We start from the raw sequence: 23569 nt of genomic DNA on the forward strand, positions 1-23569 counted from the left end.
AGCATTATACTTCCTTCGATACTCGCCGTCGACATCACGGTCAGGAACATAAATCTTCCGGAGAACTTTTCTCTCGAGCACTCCAAGAGCCGTCTCATCTTCTACCGCCAACCTCCAAGACTCCAAGGCACACATCAGGATAGGTATGATGAGCGCCTTGTAGAGCGTATTTTTTGTTCGTCGAGAGTGGACTTTACTTTTCAATTGCATACTTAAGCCAATATATACGTATGCCCTGGGTTCAACTCCCGGGCAAAGCAACATCAAAATTTTAGAAATAAGGTTTTTCAATTATAAGAAAATTTTTCTAAGCGGGGTCGCCCCTCGGCAGTGTTTGGCAAGCGCTCCGGGTGTATTTCTGCCATGAAAAGCTCTCAGTGAAAACTCATCTGCCTTGCAGATGCCGTTCGGAGTCGGCATAAAAACATGTAGGTCCCGTCCGGCCAATTTGTAGGGAAAATCAAGAGGAGCACGACGCAAATTGGAAGAGAAGCTCGGCCTTAGATCTCTTCGGAGGTTATCGCGCCTTACATTTATTTATTTTACTTAAGCCAAAGTAGGACTTGGCGACAAAAGTTATTCTCCTTTTGATTTCTAAGTTGAAATAGTCTTTGCCGTTAATGCTAGTTGCCAAGTAGAAGAAATTCTTCATAGTCTCGAATTCACATCCGTTAACAGCGAGAAATGTGCCGATTCGTTCTTGGATGACACCAATAACATACTTTATCTTGTCCTCATTTACGGCAAAACGCACTTTTTTTGCTTCTTTATCAAATCCCAAGAGGGCAGAACTCACTGCGTGTTTGTTCAGGCCAATAATATCAATGTCATCAGCATACGCCAGTAATTACCCCCTGTGGGCTATGAAGGGCTTAGAATATACCCCCGATAGGTATACCTGTCGTGAGAGGCGACTAAAATCGAAGTCCCATTCCTAGGTTGTGTGCTAGGCTTTGCACCTGCCACGTTAAAACGGTTTCCAATGAAACGATAACACCTTTTTCTGGAGATGAGATAGTGAAAGGAACTTAATCCCGTTATCTCGCTGAAGATGCAGATCTTTACCAGACGAAAGTCATAGCTTAAAACTAGCTTCGAGAGGGTGTATTCACTTTCGAAAGAATATATATACATAGATGGCGCCTATCACGACTTTTTCAATTGATTTTATTTCACTAAACAACAAAAATGGATAGAAACGGCATTTGGTGACTTATTCCCGGGCCCTGAAATTCAAAAGACGACTTGCGAAACTGGCGCTGGGATACTGTTAACAGTTACACATGTACAAGAACAACATTATCCTGTACAAACAGGAAGATGGTTGCCTTGTTTCTTGTCCTTCCCTTATTTCATTTATCAGCCTACCACTCCAACTCTCTATGCTACTGCCTCTCTTACTGTTATTCTCACTATCTCTCTCACTCTCACTCTAAATATGACTTCCAACTCCCACTATTACTCTCACTCCCACCTCCGCTTTCACATCCACTCTCACTAGAACTCTCACTCCTACTCTCAATTAAACTCTCGCCCCCACTCCCACTGCAATTCCAACTCTCACCAAAACTCGCACTCCCACCGCACCTTCACTCATAAATTTTTCCTAATAGGGGGCGAGGCACCGTTTAAGACATTTTTGAGTTTTAGAGAGACTAACACACAGCAACTAAATTTTATATAAACAGATTTTTAGAAAATCGTATGTAAATAATCAGAAACAACACAGTTTTTTAGCTGCTTCTTTCCCTTTTTTCCATAACACTATTACGTATCTTTGCGTCACAGCCACTTTAACCATCGACCGCTTAGAATGCGATGACTCGCCTTTCCAAATAGCAAGTGTTCTCTCCGTTGCCATACTTTCGCTCGGAAGGTATTCTTTATACTTGGTGTTTATTTAGATAAGATATTACAGTATCTAAATAAAAACAAATTACGTATGATTGCGTTGTTGTTACTCAGCTCTCGGGCTAATTTGCTTGGCAATGATCTTCAATGCCACTCTTCCGCTTGTGATCCAGCTACAATGGGCAGGAAGTAATCACCACATGCTGTGTATTTGTTTATGTTCGAAAATGGACAATAACAGCAGAGTTAAGATCAATAGTTGATACAGGTTTAAGAGCGACTCATGACTGTCAAAGTAGCAGCGAAAATTGAGATCGTTAATTGCTGCATGCAAATAGCCGCCGAGTTGTGTAAAGGTACAGCGGATATCTGTGAAATTTTTGATTGTTTTGATTTGCTTTTGTTTTTGTTGGATGTAAAACTCTTTTGAAGTGCTTTTCGGGAATATTCCTCAAAGTGTTAGTTGCGTTTTGGATTTAATGAGATAATTTTCGGACATATTCTTAAAGCGACTGGAACGGTTAGTATTAAAATGGACTAAACCCATTCAAGTCTACAAAATTGACGGCCAAGAAACTTGACTTTTTTTATGTCGGAGCATATGAGGAAGTAACAATGGTATGGTGGCGCTCCGAAAAGTACATACTTACGGAAATGTTAAGCTTGATCGGAAGAAAGCGGAAAATCTCCACAAGATGAATCTGCTGTTTCACCAGCAAACGACGGAAAAGCTTTCATTATTAACTTTTGTGTTTGGGTAGGCGTTGTGTGAAGGAGGTATTCGATGTGGTACCTCATACCCACATGATACTCGTGTTAAACTGGGGCGTAAATCTCAAACTCGAGATGTGGCTATAAACGGCCGTCCTCAGATCCATATTAACATATGGGGCAACAGCCCTTCGAAGGTGTAACATGGGTGCTAAGGTCGTGGTCAACTGACACAGTGAGCGCCTTAGCCAATTACCACTAAATCTTTACATACGTGAAACGGTAACTTGCTCGGTAGTACGACTTTGTGAGTCCGACCGTTGCAACTCGAAGCAGCATTTCGCAGTGGTATTTTCAGCAGACCTTCCGGTGCAACTCCGTCCGAAGTTATAAGGTGATGTTCAGTTGAAGGAAGACTCAAGGAGAGAAGGAGAAAATCTGGCTAAAGCTAAGTCTATTTAAAACCGTACTCCTCGCTCGGCTACAATCTTCCAAGCGAAAGTAAACTCCAGTCGTATGCCTCGGTGAGAGCGCTCGAGGTATGCATTTTCGCAGACTGTAAAGCTGCCTGATAGGCCAACTTGCGCTTGCGTAATGATAGTTAGCGTTGTCGCGCTGCGAAGCTGGAGAGCGATGCCTTGTAGAAAAGGAAGAGCGTTAGACTGAAGTACATGAGAACGAGAAGTTTAAGATCTTAGTTGATGCTAATACAAAATAAATAAATAAATGTAAGGCGCGAAGATATTTTAGGCCGAGCTTATCTTCCAATTTGCGTCGTGCTCCTTTTAAATTTTTCCTACAAATTGGCGGGACGGGACCTACTTGTTTAAGCCGACTCCGAACGGCATCTGCAAGGCAGATGAGTTTCACTGAGAAGCTTGTCATGGCAGAAATACACTCGGAGTTCTTGCCAAACGCTGCCGAGGGGTGACGCCGCTAATAGTCCCCGAAAATTCGAATAGAGTCTAAAGGATATAGAAAGATTTCAATGTGAGATGGAAAATCTGTAGGAACAAGGAAGGTGACGACGAACTGATACGATTTTTATTATGACGAAGAGCAACTGCACTATCGCAAGCCTCGAAGAACTAGGGTAATGCTTTTACAACAACAAGCGTTAGTTTCGAACACTTGTGCGCGAAACTGGCGCAACTCAGATGCTGTCTTCAAAGGCAAGCTCGTTAACATCCCATGCATTGATTTAGGTTGTCAGAACAGTAAACGGGCTTACGAAGCCGTAAAATCGTCCGAACCGATTAGGTGAAGACAACATCATCTCCAAACTGCCTGAAGACACACTCCAAGAAGGAAGTGAGTTTATCAGCTTTCACCAAACTTTTCTGGGAGTGTTTAGGTAGCAATAACAATAGAGACTACATTAATCGCGTGCCTCAACATTTTTGAAGCATTAAGGTCATCAAGCGCCCTTACGCTTTCCTTCCGTGAGGAACTCCTACCACATTGAACCCCTAATATGATCCTGCAATAAAATGAAAGGAAATCTAGCTCATGTAAAGACACAATAAGATAAATGGAGAAATGAGTTCTTAACAATAAAAGTTTGTAAGTAAACTCGAACCCTGAACTCAAACGCATAGGCCGATGCACCCTTGAACCCACAAAACCTTGCCACAATACTCGCAAATTCACTCAAAACACTCAAGAATGAATAAAAGAAATTGCACGTATGAGGAAAAAGACAAAAAGGATCATCAAGGATCAAAAAACAAAACAAGGACAAGAAACAAAAAAAAGGATATGTGAACAAAGCAGACAGAAGAAAGTGTTGCAGGCGACAAGCAGAGCCAGGATGCCCGTATTACACGCGCACATTACAAAAAAAAAATGCACAAAAAAAAAAAAAAACAGCGAGCATGTGTGACTGCAAAAAATATAGCAAAAACAACATCAAAGGGGGGTGAAAGCGTGCAAGAAACGCACTATGATGTAAGTGACAATAGTGAAAAAAAAAACTGTTTTCAATAAGTTGAGCACGTTTTTGTTGTATTCGCAATATTTGCCAATGCTGCTGTCGTGTAGTTGTTGTTGTTACTTTTGCTGTAATTGTAATTATTACATTTGCCACAACAACAATACGTAAAAAACCAAAAGCTACAATCGATTATATGGGGTTAGTTTTTGCACGCGCTGGTGCAACGCGTTTAGTGTACGAGTTGTTTATGTGTGTGTGTTCGTGCGTGTGTGTGCTACCGATAAATGTCCTTACATCCTTTGAGAATGATATACATATGAACGCCACATAATACAGTTTATTTACATTGTTTTGCAATTTAATGATAATTGCGAATTCGTATATTGCACTAAACACCAACAACATACTTATGCCCATGAATAGATGCGTATTAGGGTGGGTCAGGAACTTTATTAAAACATTTTCACACAAGTTATGTATTTAGTTTGGGTGTATAACACCATCGCGACTTAAAAATTCCCAAATTACAAAGTCCCGAAATACAAAATCCCGAAATACAAAATCCCGAAATACAAAATCCCGAAAATCTTAATCCCGACACGGCCACATCACGACAAAATTACTGACAACATATAAATTGGGAGTTACTATTTACAACAACACTTACCCGAACCAACACCAACTATGCGATCCACAGTATTTTTACGCAGATAATCTTTCTGTGTTGACTTCTTTCGGCCGCGCTTCCAATAACGGCTACGCGATCCACAATGTTTCTGCGCGGAACACGTTTCTGCGTAGGCGTAATGTGTAATAACGAAATTTTAGTAAATTTGTCTGAATTGTATATTATCGGGATTTCGCCTAAAGATATCACACGATAGGGGTTGACCCTGTCTGAAACCTAGTTTAGTTTCGAACGGCTCGAAAAGGTCCTATCCAATTCTGATTGAGCCGGTGGTGTCGCTAAAATTCAGACAATGCAGCATAAAGCCCCTTTCTTGCTGTAGAAGGCGGCTTTAAAATCGACATCAACTACTTTTCCTCGTTTTTTTTCAAAGATTTGGCGTAAAGTGAAAATCTGGTGGATGTTTGATTTACTAGATCTGAAGCCGCACTGATAAGTTCCAATCAGCCGATCTACAGTGGGCTTCAATCTGTTGCGAAATACGCTTGAAAGAACCTTATATGCGATATTGAGAAGGCTGATGCCGCAATAGTTCGCACAGTTTGAAGGCTATGACCATGTTTCGAGCAACGATGAACTCAAATAGCTCCATGCACAAGGGGGTTTCATTTTGTAGGCTGCGGTTTCCGACTGTGGCGCCAAAAACACATTCCTTGCATTAAAATGGCAAAGCACCACTTTTATATCATGGCGGGGGCACCGCTTGCAACATATGCATTCTAGGCACTCGCAGAATGCATCCTTCAACTCAATGTCCTTCGTCTCCGTCGGTGCATGAGCGCAGATGACTAAAATATGCAAAAACTTTGAGTTTATGTGAATAGCGGCTAGGCGTGAACGATAGAGTGTACTAGGCGACGCAGTCTCTCTCCTGCAATGAATCCAACGCCAAAACTGCGCTTATTGGCATGGCTTCTCCAGTAAGCGTCACAAATTTTGACTATCTTTTTTCCTTGCTTCGTCCATCGCATCTCGTTGATGGCAGTGTTGTCAGCTTTTGCCTTCAAGAGGGCATTAACCAGCCGTGCATCTGTACCTATACCATTAATGGAACGGATATTCCACGTGCATGCCCTCAAATCATTGTCCTTTAAACGTTTGCATTGATCGGCATCAGTAATCAGGGTGGTTTTTTAATTCAGAGCTTATATAGTCTTTTAATTGGCCCAGTGCACAACTCGCTCTAATGTATACCAAAATCATATGAGAGCATGTCGACTAACCAAAGCAGGGGAGCAATGTTTATTACAATTTAAATTTATTTGCGAACATTTCGGCTCACCCTAGTACATGTACTTTTTACATGCAGTCACATACACACATATATATATATATAAGTATTAAGCTGTGAATATGCAAATATATTTTTCGCTAAATTACCGTAAATATGAAGTGCACTAAACTATGTGGTTGATACCCGCCAACAGAATAATTCAGTTGTAGTTGATTTTTGGTGAGCCTTTGGAGCGCCTAAGCCCACCCGTGCTATCTAGTAATGATAGCTTAGATCTGAGTTGTTAATTTTTGGCTGGCATACATGTAAGTAAATGTGTTTCAGAACAATGGGTACTTGACATATGTAAAACGAAGTAAACAATTATAAAGTACTTGTCCGTAATTTCGGCTTAAATTAGAAATTAAGTTCATTATGATGGGGATTCATATTTGACTGCCTTGCAAGTGGTATTTTACGTATGAAAAACTAGCAGATGTAGCAAATGGTTTGATGTCCGAAAGTTTGACTTCCTTTGTTGGAACAGTGTTCCTATTATCCCTCTCGCTGCCATTCTCCCTCTTTCTCTTCCGCTCTCTCTCCCTTTTCCTCTCGCTTTCATTCCCACTATCCTTCTTTTTCTCTTTCCCTTTTATCTCTCCCTCTACCTAAACTTGTCCCTCTCACTTTTCCTTAGGAGAGGCCCTATCCCATTCCCAATCACTCTTCCTTTCCCTCCCTCTATCTCTACTTCTACTTCTATTTCTACTGCTACTTTTACTTTTTCTTCTATTTCTACGTCTACTTCTGTTTTTACTTCTTCTTATAATTCTATACTTATACGGCGGCCTCTCTACCACAGCGAAGATCCTGGGTTCACGCCCCGGGCGAATCAACATCAAAATTTTAGAAACAAGTTTTTTTATTAGAAGAAACTGTTTCTAAGCGGGGTCGCCCCTCGGCAGTATTTGGCAAGCAGTCCAAATGTACTTCTGCCATGAAAAGCTCTCAGTAAAAACTCATCTGCCTGGCAGATGCCTTTCGGAATCGGCATAAAACAAGTAGGTCCCCTCCCGCCAATTTGTAGGAAAGATAAAAAAAGGAGCACAATGCAAATTGGAAGAGAAGCTCGGCCTAAAATCGCTTCAGAGGTTATCGCGCCTTACATTTTTTACTTCTATTTCGTCTTCTACTTATACTTCTACTTCTATTTCTATTTCTCCTTCTACTTGTACTTCCACTTCTACTTCTACTTCCCGCCAATTTGTTAAAAAAGGAGCACAATGCAAATTGGAAGGGAAGCTCGGCCTAAAATCGCTTCAGAGGTTATCGCGCCTTACATTTTTTTTATTTTTACTTCTATTTCGTCTTCTACTTATACTTCTACTTCTATTTCTATTTCTCCTTCTACTTGTACTTCCACTTCTACTTCTACTTCCCGCCAATTTGTTAAAAAAGGAGCACAATGCAAATTGGAAGGGAAGCTCGGCCTAAAATCGCTTCAGAGGTTATCGCGCCTTACATTTTTTTTTATTTTTATACTTCTATTTCGTCATCTACTTCTCCTTCTACTTATACTTCTACTTAAATTTCTACTTCTATTTCTACTTCTACTGCTGTTTTTACTTCTTCCTATACTTCTATTTCTAGCTCTATTTCTTCTTCTGCTTTTACTGCTGTTTTTACTTTTTTACTTCTTCTTTTTTTTGTTTTGTTTTTTTTTTTTTTTTGTGTTTCGTGGAAGGAGGAAATGAGGAAATGCTTTATGCACTGACCGGGGTATTTAAGCCTCACTGCGAGACTCTCCGAGTGTAGGACTCCCTTCTTCCATGAAGGCCTACCCACTAAAACCTAACCTCCCACGGCCCGCGCAAATCCCCGTACCTGGGACCGCGTTTAGCATTACTTCGGGTACGGGTGCGCGCTACGTGAGCTCTATGGCTACTCTCACGCTAATGGGCTAGGCATCCGTCTTCTCGTTTACTGGTAAGTATATGCCTCACATATGTGCTGACCGTATCCCATATTTGCTTCTTCTACTGCTATTTCTACTTCTATTTCTACTTCTACGTCTACTTCTACTTCTACGTCTACTTCTATTTCTACTTCTACCAAAGAGGATAAATACAATAAGAGCCGTCACTCGTTATTTTTTTGGCATTTACTCGATGTATACTGAGAGGTAGTCGCTACTTTTTTTTTGGGCGAGGTGTTTATAAATGTCTTCTATACATTTTCGTGGGTTATTTGGGTTCGACTGTATTTAATTAAGTTATTTAATTCTGTTTCCAAAAATCACAGTTGCACAAGAGGCCTACACGGCATGAATAAATGCGAGATAATTAAAAATGTCCCACTCAGAAAACATTCGGCATCAATTTTTTCAATTTCCAGCGAGATACTCGCCACAAAATAACGAGTGACGGCTCTTATTGTAGTATTTATTCTCTTTGCTTCTACTTCTATTTCTACTCTACTTCTACTTCAACTTCTACTTCTACTTCAAGTTCTACTTCTACTTCTACTTCTACCTCTACTTCTACTACTCCCTCTTCTTTTCCCTCTTCTTCTCCTTGTCCATCTCCCTCGCCCTATCCCTCAACGTCTTCCTCACCATTTCCCTCTCACTATCCTTCTCCCTATTACTTCCTTTCCTCTTCCTTTCCCTCCATTTCCTGTTATTCTTCCTCTTTTTTGCCTCTGCCTCGCTCTCTTCCTCATCCTCTCCTTCTGCCTCACCCCTACCCCTACCATCTTCCTCACCCTCTACCTTTCCCTCATCATCACTTTCTGCCACTTCCTCTCCAACCCACTTCCTATCACTCTTCCTCTTCTTTTCCAGACCCTCTGCCACTCCCTTTCCCTCTGACCTTCCTTAATTGAAAAATAATATCAGAATAACACCAGGAAAATATAGTTTATTCGCACTATTAATTTTTATTATTAGTTTTTATTGAGCTTTTCTATCTCCCAACCGCTCGTCCGACGATATCGGAATGTCTTGGATTTATAACTGGATACAGATAGGCATACAAGCAGCCGTGCTTATTCTAATTATACAAACATTTCATTTCATTTTTAAAAAAGCAAAAACAATCAATTGAATTCGTGTGAGCTTTGCAAAGTCTTGCAAATACTTGCCACCCTTAGGTGGTCAACCTGAAATATTCAAAACACCACCCAATCCCTCAAGGCCAAAACAAGCTCTTCTTTCTGACAATGCGCGCAGCTTGCATAATTCACCGATTGTAATTAATTTTAATAATTTGCTATTCTTCAATTATGTTTTTTTTTATGTGCATGTATTAATCAATTTTGTTGTTGTTGTTGTTGCTATATAATTCATACATATGCCAAAGGCAACAACCACCTTGACAATCAGACACCTTTGCTCATTAAAAGCATATCTATATACCTAACAAAGAGGAGCAAAAAAAAAATGTATAACGCGATGGACGATCGATGGCAGGATACGCGCATTTACATATGTAAGTATGTATGTATGGTGTGAACAGCAGGCCTTGGTGCTAGCACCCTTCGGTAGAGAAAATATAAATATGAGTATGTATCTGTAGCTACATATGTACGCATATATGTAAATATACGTACCCTTTCCGAACGTGTTCGCTACCCCCTTGCCGACGTAATTGGCAATATGCAAAAGAAAAGTTGCTTGAGTGCTTACAGACTGCGGGCGCTTCTAAAACTCGTTGAGTGTACTTGCGCGTAGGCAAATACGTAGAAATTTGCATTTGTTACTTATAACTGTTTATGTTACTTGATTTCTTTGTTTCTATGTATGTATGCATTAACCGTTTTTCGATTTTTTTTTCGGATTCTTAACCTTTCAACAACGTCACCTAAGAACAGCGCGAAGTGCGAGCTTGAGGTAGCGCCTACCGAACCCAGTCAATCAAAAGGAAAGCAAAGGAGTTGGTTAACACAAAAACGCATTTACAGCCTGAGCTCTGTTCTGAACAAGAGAGTATGCTTCATGTAACTAATGCAGATGGCCGATATCGATGCTTGGGGTTTGGTTTACAGAACGGCGATGGCTTAAATTAAATGACAGGAATCAGAGCAATCTACACGCCCCATAGTGATGAGCAGAATTATCGTAACTATTTTTCCGACACAAGATTACTGAATCGATCAAAGCGAGGACCTCGAGAAGTTGCCGATAATAAGTCCCCAGCTCCCGTTGAAGTGCCAAATATTGCTCTTAAAGCAGCGTTAAGGTCTATGACTTCAGAATTTATGCCTGTATCTAGGAAGGCGTCTTCTGACGCTCATGGAAATGTCAAATTTTGACCCTTTTGCCTACCATACAGTCCAGAAAGACTCTCGAGCGATTATTGTAGCCCTCCTAGTTAGATTAACTGGGTAATCTGTATTCCGCTTTATACGCACACATACTTACACCCTTTAATATCATTAACACCACGTCGCTGCTACTACCTTCTTTCTTACCTCAACTCAACACATCTGCGTATCTTTTGCTTGCGGCGCTCAACTCGGCCCGTTTCGTAATCATGCGCGTGTAGGGGTTGTCTTGCAAGAATAATAATAAAAAAAATTTTATTCAAATTGTAATAATAATAACAATAATAATGAATAAGAAAAGAAATAACGTGACGTAAAAAAATATTCAGCTACTCAGTAATCATTGGCGGCATAGCTTCGATCGTATGGTTAGCTCGTTGGCTGGCACCTTTCGTAAGGCTCTTGAAGGACATGCAGCTGCCTATCGGAAGCAATATTGTGATACAAACTACATACTTACATACATATCAATCTACATATTTCGTTACTTCTTGTTGGTAATTTTCGATTTCATTGGAATTTTTCAACCAAGTCGTTTGGTGTCAGTGCTGTCGTCCTTTGCTGGACTTCTTTTGAGTCGGTATGGAAGAAAATTGAAAATACAGTCAACTAATTTATGCAAAATATGCAGCGCGTAAAAGTTGTGTAGCAAAAATCGCATAATTCTGAGGAAACCGTGTGGACGTGTTAATATTTGCTGAAGGTTTAACTTCACTTCAAGAAATCTGTAAGTTCGCGGCTGACCTTTCTCCTCTATGTGGAGGAGTTTGATGTCTTTTAAGTACATCTTCATGCCTTTTACTCCATATCACGAAAGGATTAAACGTCGCGCCACCTTGATGAGAGAGTCTCTGTCTTGTCAAAGCGACACATTCGCAGAGAATGTGAACAGGCGATTGAGTCTCCAGCTCATAAAAGCGACATATTTGTGTATCGGATAGATTTAACTTACTTAGGTGTATAGTATCGAGTGAGAGTTAGTAGGTCCTCTCTGCTTAAAGTAATGAGTTTGGGCGATACTTTCGTTGCTGGGAGTATACCAATTTTTAAATGTCTTTTCCCTGGGCATGCAATCCAGTGTTGTCTGAACTGCTTTGTTTCCCAGTCACTTATAGTTTCAGTAGTGTGTACCCTTGTGAGTCCACAGAAGGGCTCTGGACGATAGAATGATGCCATAGCACTCTATTTGGCAAGGTAGTCTGCGTGTTCATTTCCTTTATGTCCCTAATGCACAGGAGCCCATCCTTTCATTTAGAACTACAATGTATTCATCGATTATATTAGAAGTAGTTTTATAAGACTACAAGGCATTAAGGCTGCTTGGCTATCTGCCATAATGAGAATACTGCTCGAGGATAAGCCCTAGTCCTAGACATTCTCTTTCACAAACTTCAATTGCATGAATTTCTGCCCGAAAAATAGTTGGGTAGCCTTCCATAGGTATCGACTTCTTGAAGTTCGGCCAGATGCTATCTCCCGTTTTTCCATCAGCATATTTGGACTAACGTCTCGCCGCTATCCAAATAAAAGCAAAATTTTTAAATATATCATTCATCTGGGTCCATGCTCCGACAGAGGAGGAAGAGGATGAGGTGAAAAACGCTTTTTATGAACAATTAGAACGCACATACGAGCGCTGCCCCCACCATGATATAAAAGTCGTGCTTGGCGACTTTAACGCCAGGGTGGGCAAGGAAGGTGTTTTGGCCCTACAGTCGGAAAGCTCAGGCTACACAATGAAATTTCTCCTAATGGACTGAGACTGATTGACTTTGCCGGTGCTCGAAACATGGTCACATCCAGCACGAGGTTCATGCATAAAAAGATACATCAGGGTACATGGCTTTCCCCCGATCGAAATACTCGCAATCAGATCGATCACGTTGTGATAGACGGACGGCATGCCTCTAGTGTTTTAGATATGCGCACGATCCGAAGACCTAACATCGACTCGGACCATTATCTCGTCGCAGCCAAAATACGCACCCGCCTCAGCGCGGCTAAAACCAAGGAACAAAAAACACAAGGAAAGCTAGACGTCGAAAGGCTGCAATCGCAACAGACTGCCAATTATTTCGCAACTCGACTCTTCATCAAGAAGTGTTCTGGATTGCAAACAAGAATTGAAGAGACTTCGCTCAGGCCAAACCATACATCTATACTGGGTTTCCGGTGTAACGAAAAGGTCGATGATTTGGCAAATGTGAGAAATAAAGAGGGGACAGGAGTTGCATTTTATCCATCAAGCAGGTAGTGTGGGGACAGAAGCGCGGGCCTGCGAAATTTGTAAGATCATGTGCAAATCCTACGATGTTAGACTAACAAACTGAGAGAAGAGAGAAGACTTCAAGTTAGGCCTCGTCAATAAAAACAGGTTTAGGAAGTGCGTTGGCGACGGCAAGGTTCCAGCGACTAGGGGCGGCACAATAGGCAGATCTCAAGGCAGCTATTAAGCTAGGTCCTAGATAACTTCTAGCGTTTGCCAAAAGGACGGAGTTATTTTGTAGCGTAAGTCCTGGTACCTCATTGCGGTTTTCTGTTTGGTCGTCAAACAAATTCTGGTAGCACTTTGGACATACTCGGTCTATGTGAAGTTTTTATTGACGGGCCAGTTAAACCTAACCTAGTTTGAAGAGTCCCTTCTGTTATCTAAAATCAGCATTTTCCTAAATTGTTTAGATTTCTTAACGCAGTTTGAAAAGCCAACAAATATTGTTACTTATCCAAACGAACAACAACAACAGCAAAAGTACTCAACATAACCGCGTTAGCATGAACATAAATGGAATTTATTGAATTCTCAAATATTTGCATAAATTTGCCGTAGATCATCATCAGCAACAGTGTCAGTAGCAATAATAGTAATTACAAAAACAATAGACAAGAGGAAAAGGCATGAAAACAATATGAGCAACATTCGGCAGAAGAGTGAGAGTGATATGATACCTAAAAATAAAATTGTGATTGTATTTCTTTTTTTTTGTTTTTCGAAGTTGTCGAATACAGTTACGAGGATTTATGGCCACTCCATATGCCATTGAAAATTGTTGGAAAGAAACTGGAAACATACAGCAACACATTTATTACATGCAAACACACACACACGCGCACACACACCTTACATTCACACAATATACATACATACAGTTATCCTTTTGCATCCTTATGCGGTTGTTGACTGTCGACTGCACTTGGCAGTTTGGGGATGAATCATCGATGTAAGCGCTTGAAGCAGCAGCAGCAGCGGCAAAGACAACAAATGTGGCGAGTTTTCAAGTGCAACGAAAAGACAGTTTGTGGGCTGTAGGCGCGTACATTTGCCAAGGCTATGACAATTAATGTGGGCTGGGTTGTTTTGTCTATTTTGCGACTGGTAGGTAGTAAGGCAAGTACGAGTATAAGTTGCTTACGACGTTTTGCATTATGAAATGAGTCTCATCAATATCGACAATGAACAAACGACAGTTACAGCAATACAGGGTGCAGAGTTCATGAGTGAAATGCTTATATGCATGTATGTGTGTATATGAAAATATGCATATCAAAAATTTAAAGGTAGTTAAAGATGAAAGCTGCAGCTCCTTTGGGATTTGTTTGTGATATTAATAAAATTTATTTTAAATTAATGCCAAATGTTTTATTTTTAAAGTTGTTTAGGTATGGAATTTTTGGTCGTAGGATGAGAGTGTGAATAGGCACCGTTTGAAGTGTTAGATTTGTTAATTTCTTTCCTTATGAAATGAAGGAGTCGAAGTTTCATGTCCTTCGCGAAAACGGCCTTAATGTGATAACAGTCGACCTTTATGCTATTTTATCGACATAACCTTCCTGGCCATATTTTAGCAAAAATTGGAAATAATTCGAGCTTTTGCGATCATAAATGCATACAACCGACCTCGTGAGATACTCCCATTTAGTCGCTTTTGTGCTGCTTGGGTGTCAAAGCTATGCCTCACTGGGTTTAAGCAAAACCACACATTAACTGGCGCTTAATCGCTCAAACGATTTTACCCCTTTCGTAACAGGTCACGTCAGCTATCGCTGTTTCGTTACAACTGACATCAACTGAGAGCATCAAGGGGAGTATCAAGTCTTCCTTCAAATGTCTCTCCCAAATCAGCGAAAGTCTTCCCCTTTCTTTGCTTTCAAACTGCAATGCCTTGAATACGGTTTGTTCTGCTGCTAGAGTTAACTTCTTCAGCATTCAGTACAAGAAATCACACGAAAAGGAGTCGACTTCGCTTCAGACAGCCTTATTTGGTTTCGTCGCTTCGGTCATTCCCAAACCTCACGGAGCTGATGGTGTAGCTCAACGTCATTTGGCAGAGCCTTATAAATTTGACAGGAAACTTAAATTCATACACAGCAGCACAAAAACATCTTTTCGCACTGCCAAAGGCAAATTTACAGTCGAAGAAACGATGGTGAACTTCTATTCTGTTATTATGAGTCTTGTCCAGGATCTGGCGCATAGTGAATATATGGTTGATGGTAGATTTACCAAGGCTTAAGCCGCAGTGATAAGGTCCAATCAGCTCGTTGACTTAAAACTTCAAGTTCTCGCATAGGCCGCTAGATAGAACCTTATAAGCAATATAAAGCCGGCTGAGTGCACAGTGATTGGCGAATTTTGAGGGACCGCCTTGTGGATCTTGTAGATTGGCTAGATCACATTTAAGTTCCAATCTGGATACATGTGCTCATTCGACCATATTTTGTATAGGATTTGATGCATGTTTTTCACCAACTCTTCGCCTCCGTGTTTGAACAGTTCGGCGGGTAATGCTTCACTACTTGGCGCTTTGTTATTCCTTAGCTGGGATATTGCTATTCTCACTTCGTCATAGTCGGGTGCTGGAATGTGCTTTCCGCAATCGGCAATTCGATCATAGGGTCGGTTTCCACCTTGCAATGAGCAGAGGTGTTCCCACCACAACTTACCTACACTCTACAAATCTGTAAGTCAGTTACCAGGATGCCATTATTATTCTTGCAGGAATCTGCCCTGATCCATGGGATGTTTTGATAGAATTTCCTGGCGGATGACATTAATTTTCCGCAGAGGTTTCTTTCCCACCACAAAATCCACACCTTAGCTCAGAATTGCGCGTTTGTCCATATGGCCACTGTAGAAGACGTCGCAAAGTCCTTTCTTGCCTTGTTCCGTCCATCAGGCCTCCTGTATGGTGATGATGTGAGTCCTTGCTTTGGCGTGGACATCATCCAAATAACATAGCCGGACAACTTTACCATATCCTTAAAGAGTTCGTACGCCCTAGGTACATCCCGTCACATAACAACATTGAAAAAAAGCATAGTCAATTAAACATTTGCCGTGATGGTCATCAGAAAAAAGAGTGCTCATCCGAGGTTTGTTGTTTCTATGTTTCATTTGAAAACGTTTTTAAGTGGCAGATACCAAACCCAGCGCACTACTCAGCATAACCCTCTGGGCCAGGTCAGAGCTAAGGCATATTATATTGTAACGAATTTTGGAAATTCCTGATTCGTATACCTCAGCGTGCGCTGCTTTTATGCTCTCTGTTGCGTCGTTCGCATATTTCTCCTAAGATCTTGACTTTTCACGAACATGTCTTCTGGGACAGTTTTACCTCATACTTGGTTATTTAGCTATATGCATATCTGTTCTTAACTGATGATAACGTGTAGTGTATGTGAAATAATCACTTTGCTTCAAGCTGCTGGTTATGTGTATGTGTGGCTGCTTGATCTGATGTGTTCATGTACATAAGTGTGACTGTTTGCTTTAATGTGTACATGTACATAAGTGTGGCTGCTTGCTTTATTGCTGTTGTGCATTTATTTAGTAGCAGCATAGTGATGCATAAAACTGCTAATATTCGCCACAATATAATATTGCCGCGGCAGTGAAAGCTTTTTGGAGGCGCCTCCGCCTGCATCTTCTAGGAGTTTTGCTGAAACCAACTTACTGGCTGATACCCTTTTATGAATCTACCGAAGCTGTATTACAAATCAAGCTAGGCAAGTTTACTCTCTTATAACTTTCATGAACATGAAATGGTATATTAACTTTGGTCCGATGTTTGTAAAGTTGAGAAATATAGAAGACAGACTCACCATTAAGTATACCGAATTGATCACGGCGACGAATTGAGTTGATATAGCCATGTCTGTCTGTCCGTCCGTCTGTCCGTCTGTCTGTTTGAACGCAAACCAGTCCCCCAAATTTTGAGATATCTCAATGAAATTTGGCACAAGGATGTATTTTTGTATTATATTAGATATTTGTCGGATCCGGTAGGATCGGACCATTAAAGCATATATCTCCCATACAACCGATCGTTCAGATAAGACGATTTTGGTCATTCCTGCCGCAATTTAGAAAGTATAAACGTGAAACTAGGTGATATATATTCTGATATATCATAGAAGATATCCTGAAAAAATCACTTTGATTGGAGCTATATATAGTTATATCCCATACAACCGTTCGTTCAGATAGAAAGGTTTTTAGCCATTTCTCCCTTAGTTTCCCAAATAAAAACGTGAAACTTGGTGATATATATTCTAATATGTCACAGAAGATTTCCTGTACAAATCATTTCGATCGGAGTTATATATAATATATATCCCATACAACCGATTAAATAAGGGGTTTTTTTGCCATTTTAATTTTATATTTATCTTAAAAATCGTTTAGGTATGTATGTACATCTGTTCACTATATATTTCTTATCTTATATGTACATCCGATTATTTGGAGATTACGAACGGGATACGATTATTTTTCAGCCCCATTCATCAAAGGTTGAAGTCTTCGGCACAGCCAAAGACAGACCCGTCCTTACTTGTTTCTGGTTGCCTTTATGTAACTTCTCTTCCAATGTGTTATATATAATACAAGCAGACAAGGAAAAAAGTAAATTGCACCATTAATTGGTTATTTTCGCATCGATCGGTTCCAAGTCCACAACCCGGTAATAATCTTACATATGATTTCATAGAAGTGAGTTTGAGATAGTTTATACAGTGACTTTACAAATATAAATATACAGTTTATACAGAAGAGTATGCTTTAAACGATGGGAGGTTTGTTGGACGTCTTTAGATTGGTATGTGAGAGAAACAACAGGAGGGAGATTTGGTAAAACCTTCTTAAGTGATGTATCCAGCTCATAAGAAACGCCCAACTAAAATTGCGTGTATATTTCTTGTGTGAAAAATAGTAGCAACCAAGTAACTTAGATATTTTCTTTATTTCTCCGCTCTCTATGAAGAGGCGTAATTTCCCTGCAAGGCAAGAAACTCTGTTATCAGTGCCTCTGTTATCCCTGGTACTTAACCGACTGCGTTTCTACAAGGCCTACAAGTATAATAATGTGTAAGTCCCACCCTATGGTCGATTTGTATGGACGAAAGTTAACCGATATCGCGCCATCGATTTTTCGATAGGATTTGGGCTCAGGAAAAAAAGTTCCACTACGCATACCCAAACAAATAATTTTCGATCTTGCGATATTTAATTTTTTTGACTTTTTTCGACTTTGATTTTTAAGGTTTTTTTCATAACCTACTAAAAAAATGTTTTTGTCGTACAAGGTATAGATGCATATTTTACAATCAAATGAAATTTTTTTTAGTAGGTCATGAAAAAAACCTTAAAAATCAAAGTCGAAAAAGAGTAAAAAAAAAAATGAAATGTCGCAGGCTCAAAAATTATTTGTTTGGGTATGCGTAGTGGAACTTTTTTTCCTGAGCCCAAATCCTATCGAAAAATTGTTGGCGCGATATCGGTTAACTTTCGTCCATACAATAGAGATATACGCCGCCGATAAACGCCGCCGCCGCCGCCGATTTTGGTCGTTTTTCGCACGCCGCCGCCGAATGTCAAAAATATCGGCGTGGCGGCGCGGAGTCCGGCGCGTTACTATATTTTCTACTCGTTTAAGACTGTTTAGGCCATTTATTGTTCATGTCCAAAATTGTTCGGATATGGTCGAAAGTCGTATTAACGGATGCGCATCACTGCCAGTTATAAGAAACTAATTGCGAAATTTAACTCTTTATAACTATTCGAAAGTTATTTAAAATAACAGGCGCTTTCGATGTCAGCTTAACACGGACTTTCCATCACCCAATTCACCAAGTTATTAAAACCAAATACTAAAAGAAAAGTTATATAATAAATTTATATGCTCACTTTGCATTTTTGAAAAAATTAGTAATGAACAATTAATTCAAATAAAATGACTCAAGGCGAACATGTTTTTAAACTGTCCTCAAGAATAAGCGAAATCAGTGATGCAAAATCCTTTAGTAGGTTCCAGGGGTTTAAACTCTCCTTTGAAATGATTCTTACCTCATCTTAAGTTGAGGAACATATATCCTCGTATGAGAAGGGTTTGAAAAATCACTTGGGCTTACATTCAAACATCTGTTGTTTATTTGCGAAAGTATACAATAGCATCTGAAATGTATATTTTGATTTTCACACTTCATCCTTCAACACCCAAGTCTCCCGGTTTGACATTTCCTACAGTTGGCGGCCCTATCCAAAACTAGTGCCCTTGGAGTGAATCACATTGATTATAGCCTATCAACCAAGTTTAAATATCACCTGCACGTTACGGCTCCTTTCCCAAATGTCAATATGTAGGCACATATATCTACCAGGTGAGGCTTTGTCCTTCGCAAGAACACTCAAAGTGGTGAAGCAAAATCCCAAGACAGTGGAACTAATGACCGTGTGTGATATTACCCTAACGTAGCGGACAGTCGAACTTGTCTGAAAACTGAAGCTACGCGGTCATCCATAATGAGCTCTTATATCGTAAGGCCGGAAAACAGTATTTAACAACTTTCAACTTAAAATCCGTCGATTTTCATTCTAAATTTGATTTAACGAAGACTATTGAAATCAATGATGTGAACACAAACGTCTGCAATCTTTGGTCTACATTTTAAAAATTTTATCCAGAGTCCTTGTAAAATTTTAGTTATGTAGATGCGCCGAGGATTATACGGATTTTCACCCATGACGCAATGACATCCACTTAGACTGCTTATGATTTCGAGGGCGGCATCTTTGGCCGAATAGGCATTCCCTAACCTTTCAATGTGTAGCTCGGCTGCATAGCGCGACAAAAGCATCCGTTGGAAAGTCTTTGGAGCTACACCTAGAGCTTCTAGGAAAGTGACGTCGACGAAGGTATGAGTTCGAAGTCGCAGTCCTATAGCTTCTGTACTGGCATATGGTGTGAGGCTCAGGAGGCGTGGTAGCGACTGGTGGTAGGGATTCCTACTGTTCGCACATTGGAAATTTTAGCTCTTAAAAACAGCCGAAAAAACTAGAGGCGCCCTGTGCCACGATAGACATGAGTATTAATAGACCATTCATAGCAACCCTACGTCGCCTTTATGCGTGACCGACAAGGAGCGACAAATGATTTAATGAAATTGTGTTCGCGACGATTATTAGGAGTTAACCCCAGGTGAAACTACGCTTTGCACGAGATATACAGGCAAAGGTGTGACTATTTTATGTATCTCAATTTCTTTTCAGCAGACGCAGCAGTACCAATTCCAAAGACCGGGGTTAGGTTCGAAGCCTCTCTGGAGCATGCGGACGAGAGACAATCGCTTCGCAAGGAGCTACTCCTGAAAATTTTTGAAAGGTCTGCGAGATTTTGATACAAAAACCCCGGATCTTTCCGAAATGGCCAACACGTTGATTTCCTTAAATACATATAAACAAAACCTTTCCTAAATATTATTTTTTTAAATGGAAAAATCAAGCTTTTAAAGTAAGAACACCGGCGCGCCGCCTACGCCGCCGCCGCCGATAAAGTGATAGGCGTAAACCTCTACCATACAAATCGACCAGCTCATTGTATATGTCTGCAAATATACATATATATACATATCTACCGGGATGCTCGCTCACCTGTCCATCTCGCTCTAGTTAAGTCCGATGTCTACTCAAATAACAATTTAAACATTTTTATTAAGTGTCCAGTTGATGAATTTAAAGCGATAAAAAATGTACTTATATTGAAAATTTTTATTTATTTTATTTATATTGAAATTATTTGTATACAGCAGAGCTCTCGAATAACTCTCAATCAATTGAAAAAAAAAGAGGTTTTCAAGGAGAACAGAAATTCTGCTAATAAGTGAGTACTAATTTTTTTACAAGTTGTCATCTTTTCTTCGAAAATATTTTGTGGAAAGTCAAGAATTAGAATAAAGGAGGGATAAACCGTTCATGACATCTGACAGCTCTGCCGCCTCTAGCAGCCGAAGCCTTGACCTCGCGAGCGCAGTGCACGAACACAGAACGTGTCAACCGTTTCTTCCTGTAGGTCGCACTTCCTACATCTGCTGTTACTGACGAAACCTAGCTTATAAACATTTAGTTTTCGCATCGCGATCCTTTAGAGATATTAGAAACATTAAGCGTCTAACCTCGCAGGATTTGCACATGATCTTAAAAAATTTGCAGCCCCGCGCTTCTATCCACACCTTTTCTGCTTGACGTATCATATCCAACTTCTGTCTCTTTTTTATTTCTCCCCGTCGATTCATCGAGTGCTGCACCCGCCCTCCTTTCACAACTTATCTACATTTCCCTATATGACCTGGAACCCAGTATAGATGTATGGTCCATTCTGGGCTTCGCTCAATGCTTCTGTGCATTCCAGAACACTTTTGTGAAGTACTATGTGAGATCATTGCCTTGAGCACCGTCTGTCTGTCAAGACATATGTATGCATATTGATGCGACTGCAGCTTAAACACACTTCCTCCAGAATTTCTGCTGATTTCTTCACGGCTATATTTTCCGCCTGAAAGACATTGCACAGATATGAAAGCATGTAGGATCTATTTATTTCAAGATCGGCACAGTAAGCAGCAGACCCGACCCACTTCGTTACTTGGGAACCAATGTTATATACGTGTATAGTATAATCTTGCAATTCCGAGCCCTTGCGCCAATACTTCAACTCATTGTGGCAGCAAGATCTCTTTTGAATATCAGGCACGGAACCATGTAGTTCGTTTGCCCTATATTAAATGAAGCTATGTTGCTATATATGGCCATACGGCCTGCACTCAAGCAGCCGCGAAGCCTTAAGCCTTTTTGCATTTGCCAACGCCTTAAGCTTGCAAACGGGATTTGCAGAATAGTATGCAATGCTCCCGTTATGCTAATTATTGATACTCTGCATACACGCCCAAGTTTATTTTGGTATACTTACTTTTTTGTGAGGCTGGGGGCTTTCTTCGCTCTCTCTTCTACATGGAGTTTCCACGAAAACTTATTTCTAGGAAATATATCAAAAAATTTTGTGCTGTACTTTTCTTGTAAGGTTGCCCCTACATGTTACAAACAATTGGTTGATTACCAATCACAGTCCACAGCTTTGGTGATAATACCCCACAATGCCGCTTTCCTTTGTTTACAGATTTTGTGGCCCCGCATATACCCCATTGCGATGTGGCATACAAAGAAACAATTTCGGAGAGTAAACTGGCCTCGCATATACCCCACTGCGAAGTGGCATACAAAGAGGCAATTTCGGAGCGCGAACTGAACTGTTTCATCGGGAGAATGAAAACTTCTCTCTTGAAAATAGTTATTGTGGAGCTCTGGTATACAATTTGTTCGTAAGTACAGCATACATGCATTTGTGTATACATATTATAACCAACCTTTTAAATAATATATTTTAAATAAAAACCCAAAAGTGAGACCGCAAAGCTAAAATACTAACAAAAAAAAAAAAATCAACACATTCAAAGCAAAATAAAATTATAATAAAAGACGTAAACGAATGACAAGAATGACAATGTGACATATGATACGAACATGACAGATATGGACGCAATTGCGATGCGAATAAAATACAATTAGTAACTACATATCTACATATGTATCTGCAATAAGTACATATGTATAACTAAAGGTTAGATGGATGAATGGATGGACGTTTGGATGGATGAGCGCAAATTGTTGAGCGAAAGCTTATTTCGATGCGATAAATTTATTGCGAAACACCTTTGGAGATAGCTACATGTTTAAAAAGATTTATAAAATGCGCATACATACTAGAGCTGTTGATACGCAGAAACCCGGGTATCCGGGTATTACACGGGTGAATCAATGCTTCTCTTGTTCTTTTTGTACTTACCAAAAATAGCATAATACTTGTTTACGTGCACATATGTATGTACATACAAAAAAATTCCCGGTACTGAGAAAGTACCCGGTTTAGCTTAAGGATATGAAAAAGTACCCGGTTCCAAAAAAACACACGGATAATTAAAAGATATTATTACAAAAACAACTCGCTAACGCGCGCAAATCATCACCATGGGATCGGCCACAAAACAATATAAACAACAGCAAAAGCAATTGAAGATGAACAGAAAAAATTTATTAAAAAATATATGTACATATGTGTGTCTAAGTAAAGATGTACTTTATTAAGATAATGTAGCAATAAATGCGAGTAAAGTCTCGAAATGAGGCCATTTAATAGCTCAGCGCACAAAAATAATACAAAATAAAAAGACACGATAGTCATTGGATAGGTTCGCATTTGTGCAAACAAATACTTGCATAAGAAATTTAACTAAAAAGATTATAATAAAAATTAACAAAAAATGTATTTACAATACACATAACAATACGCAATAGATACCATAGAGCTATTGTTGTGCTACATATTCAGATACAACATTTCGTACACGCTCTATCTAAGTAATACAAAGTGCAGCTCAAGATACAGCCTTGTGCAATAAAATAATGGCGACCATGCAGCCACTCATAATCACGCAATTCCCAGGATGCATGTACGCACCAGTA

The sequence above is a fragment of the Eurosta solidaginis genome, chromosome 4 (assembly GCF_040869045.1).
Source record: "Eurosta solidaginis isolate ZX-2024a chromosome 4, ASM4086904v1, whole genome shotgun sequence".
Classification (NCBI taxonomy): Eukaryota; Metazoa; Arthropoda; class Insecta; order Diptera; family Tephritidae; genus Eurosta; species Eurosta solidaginis.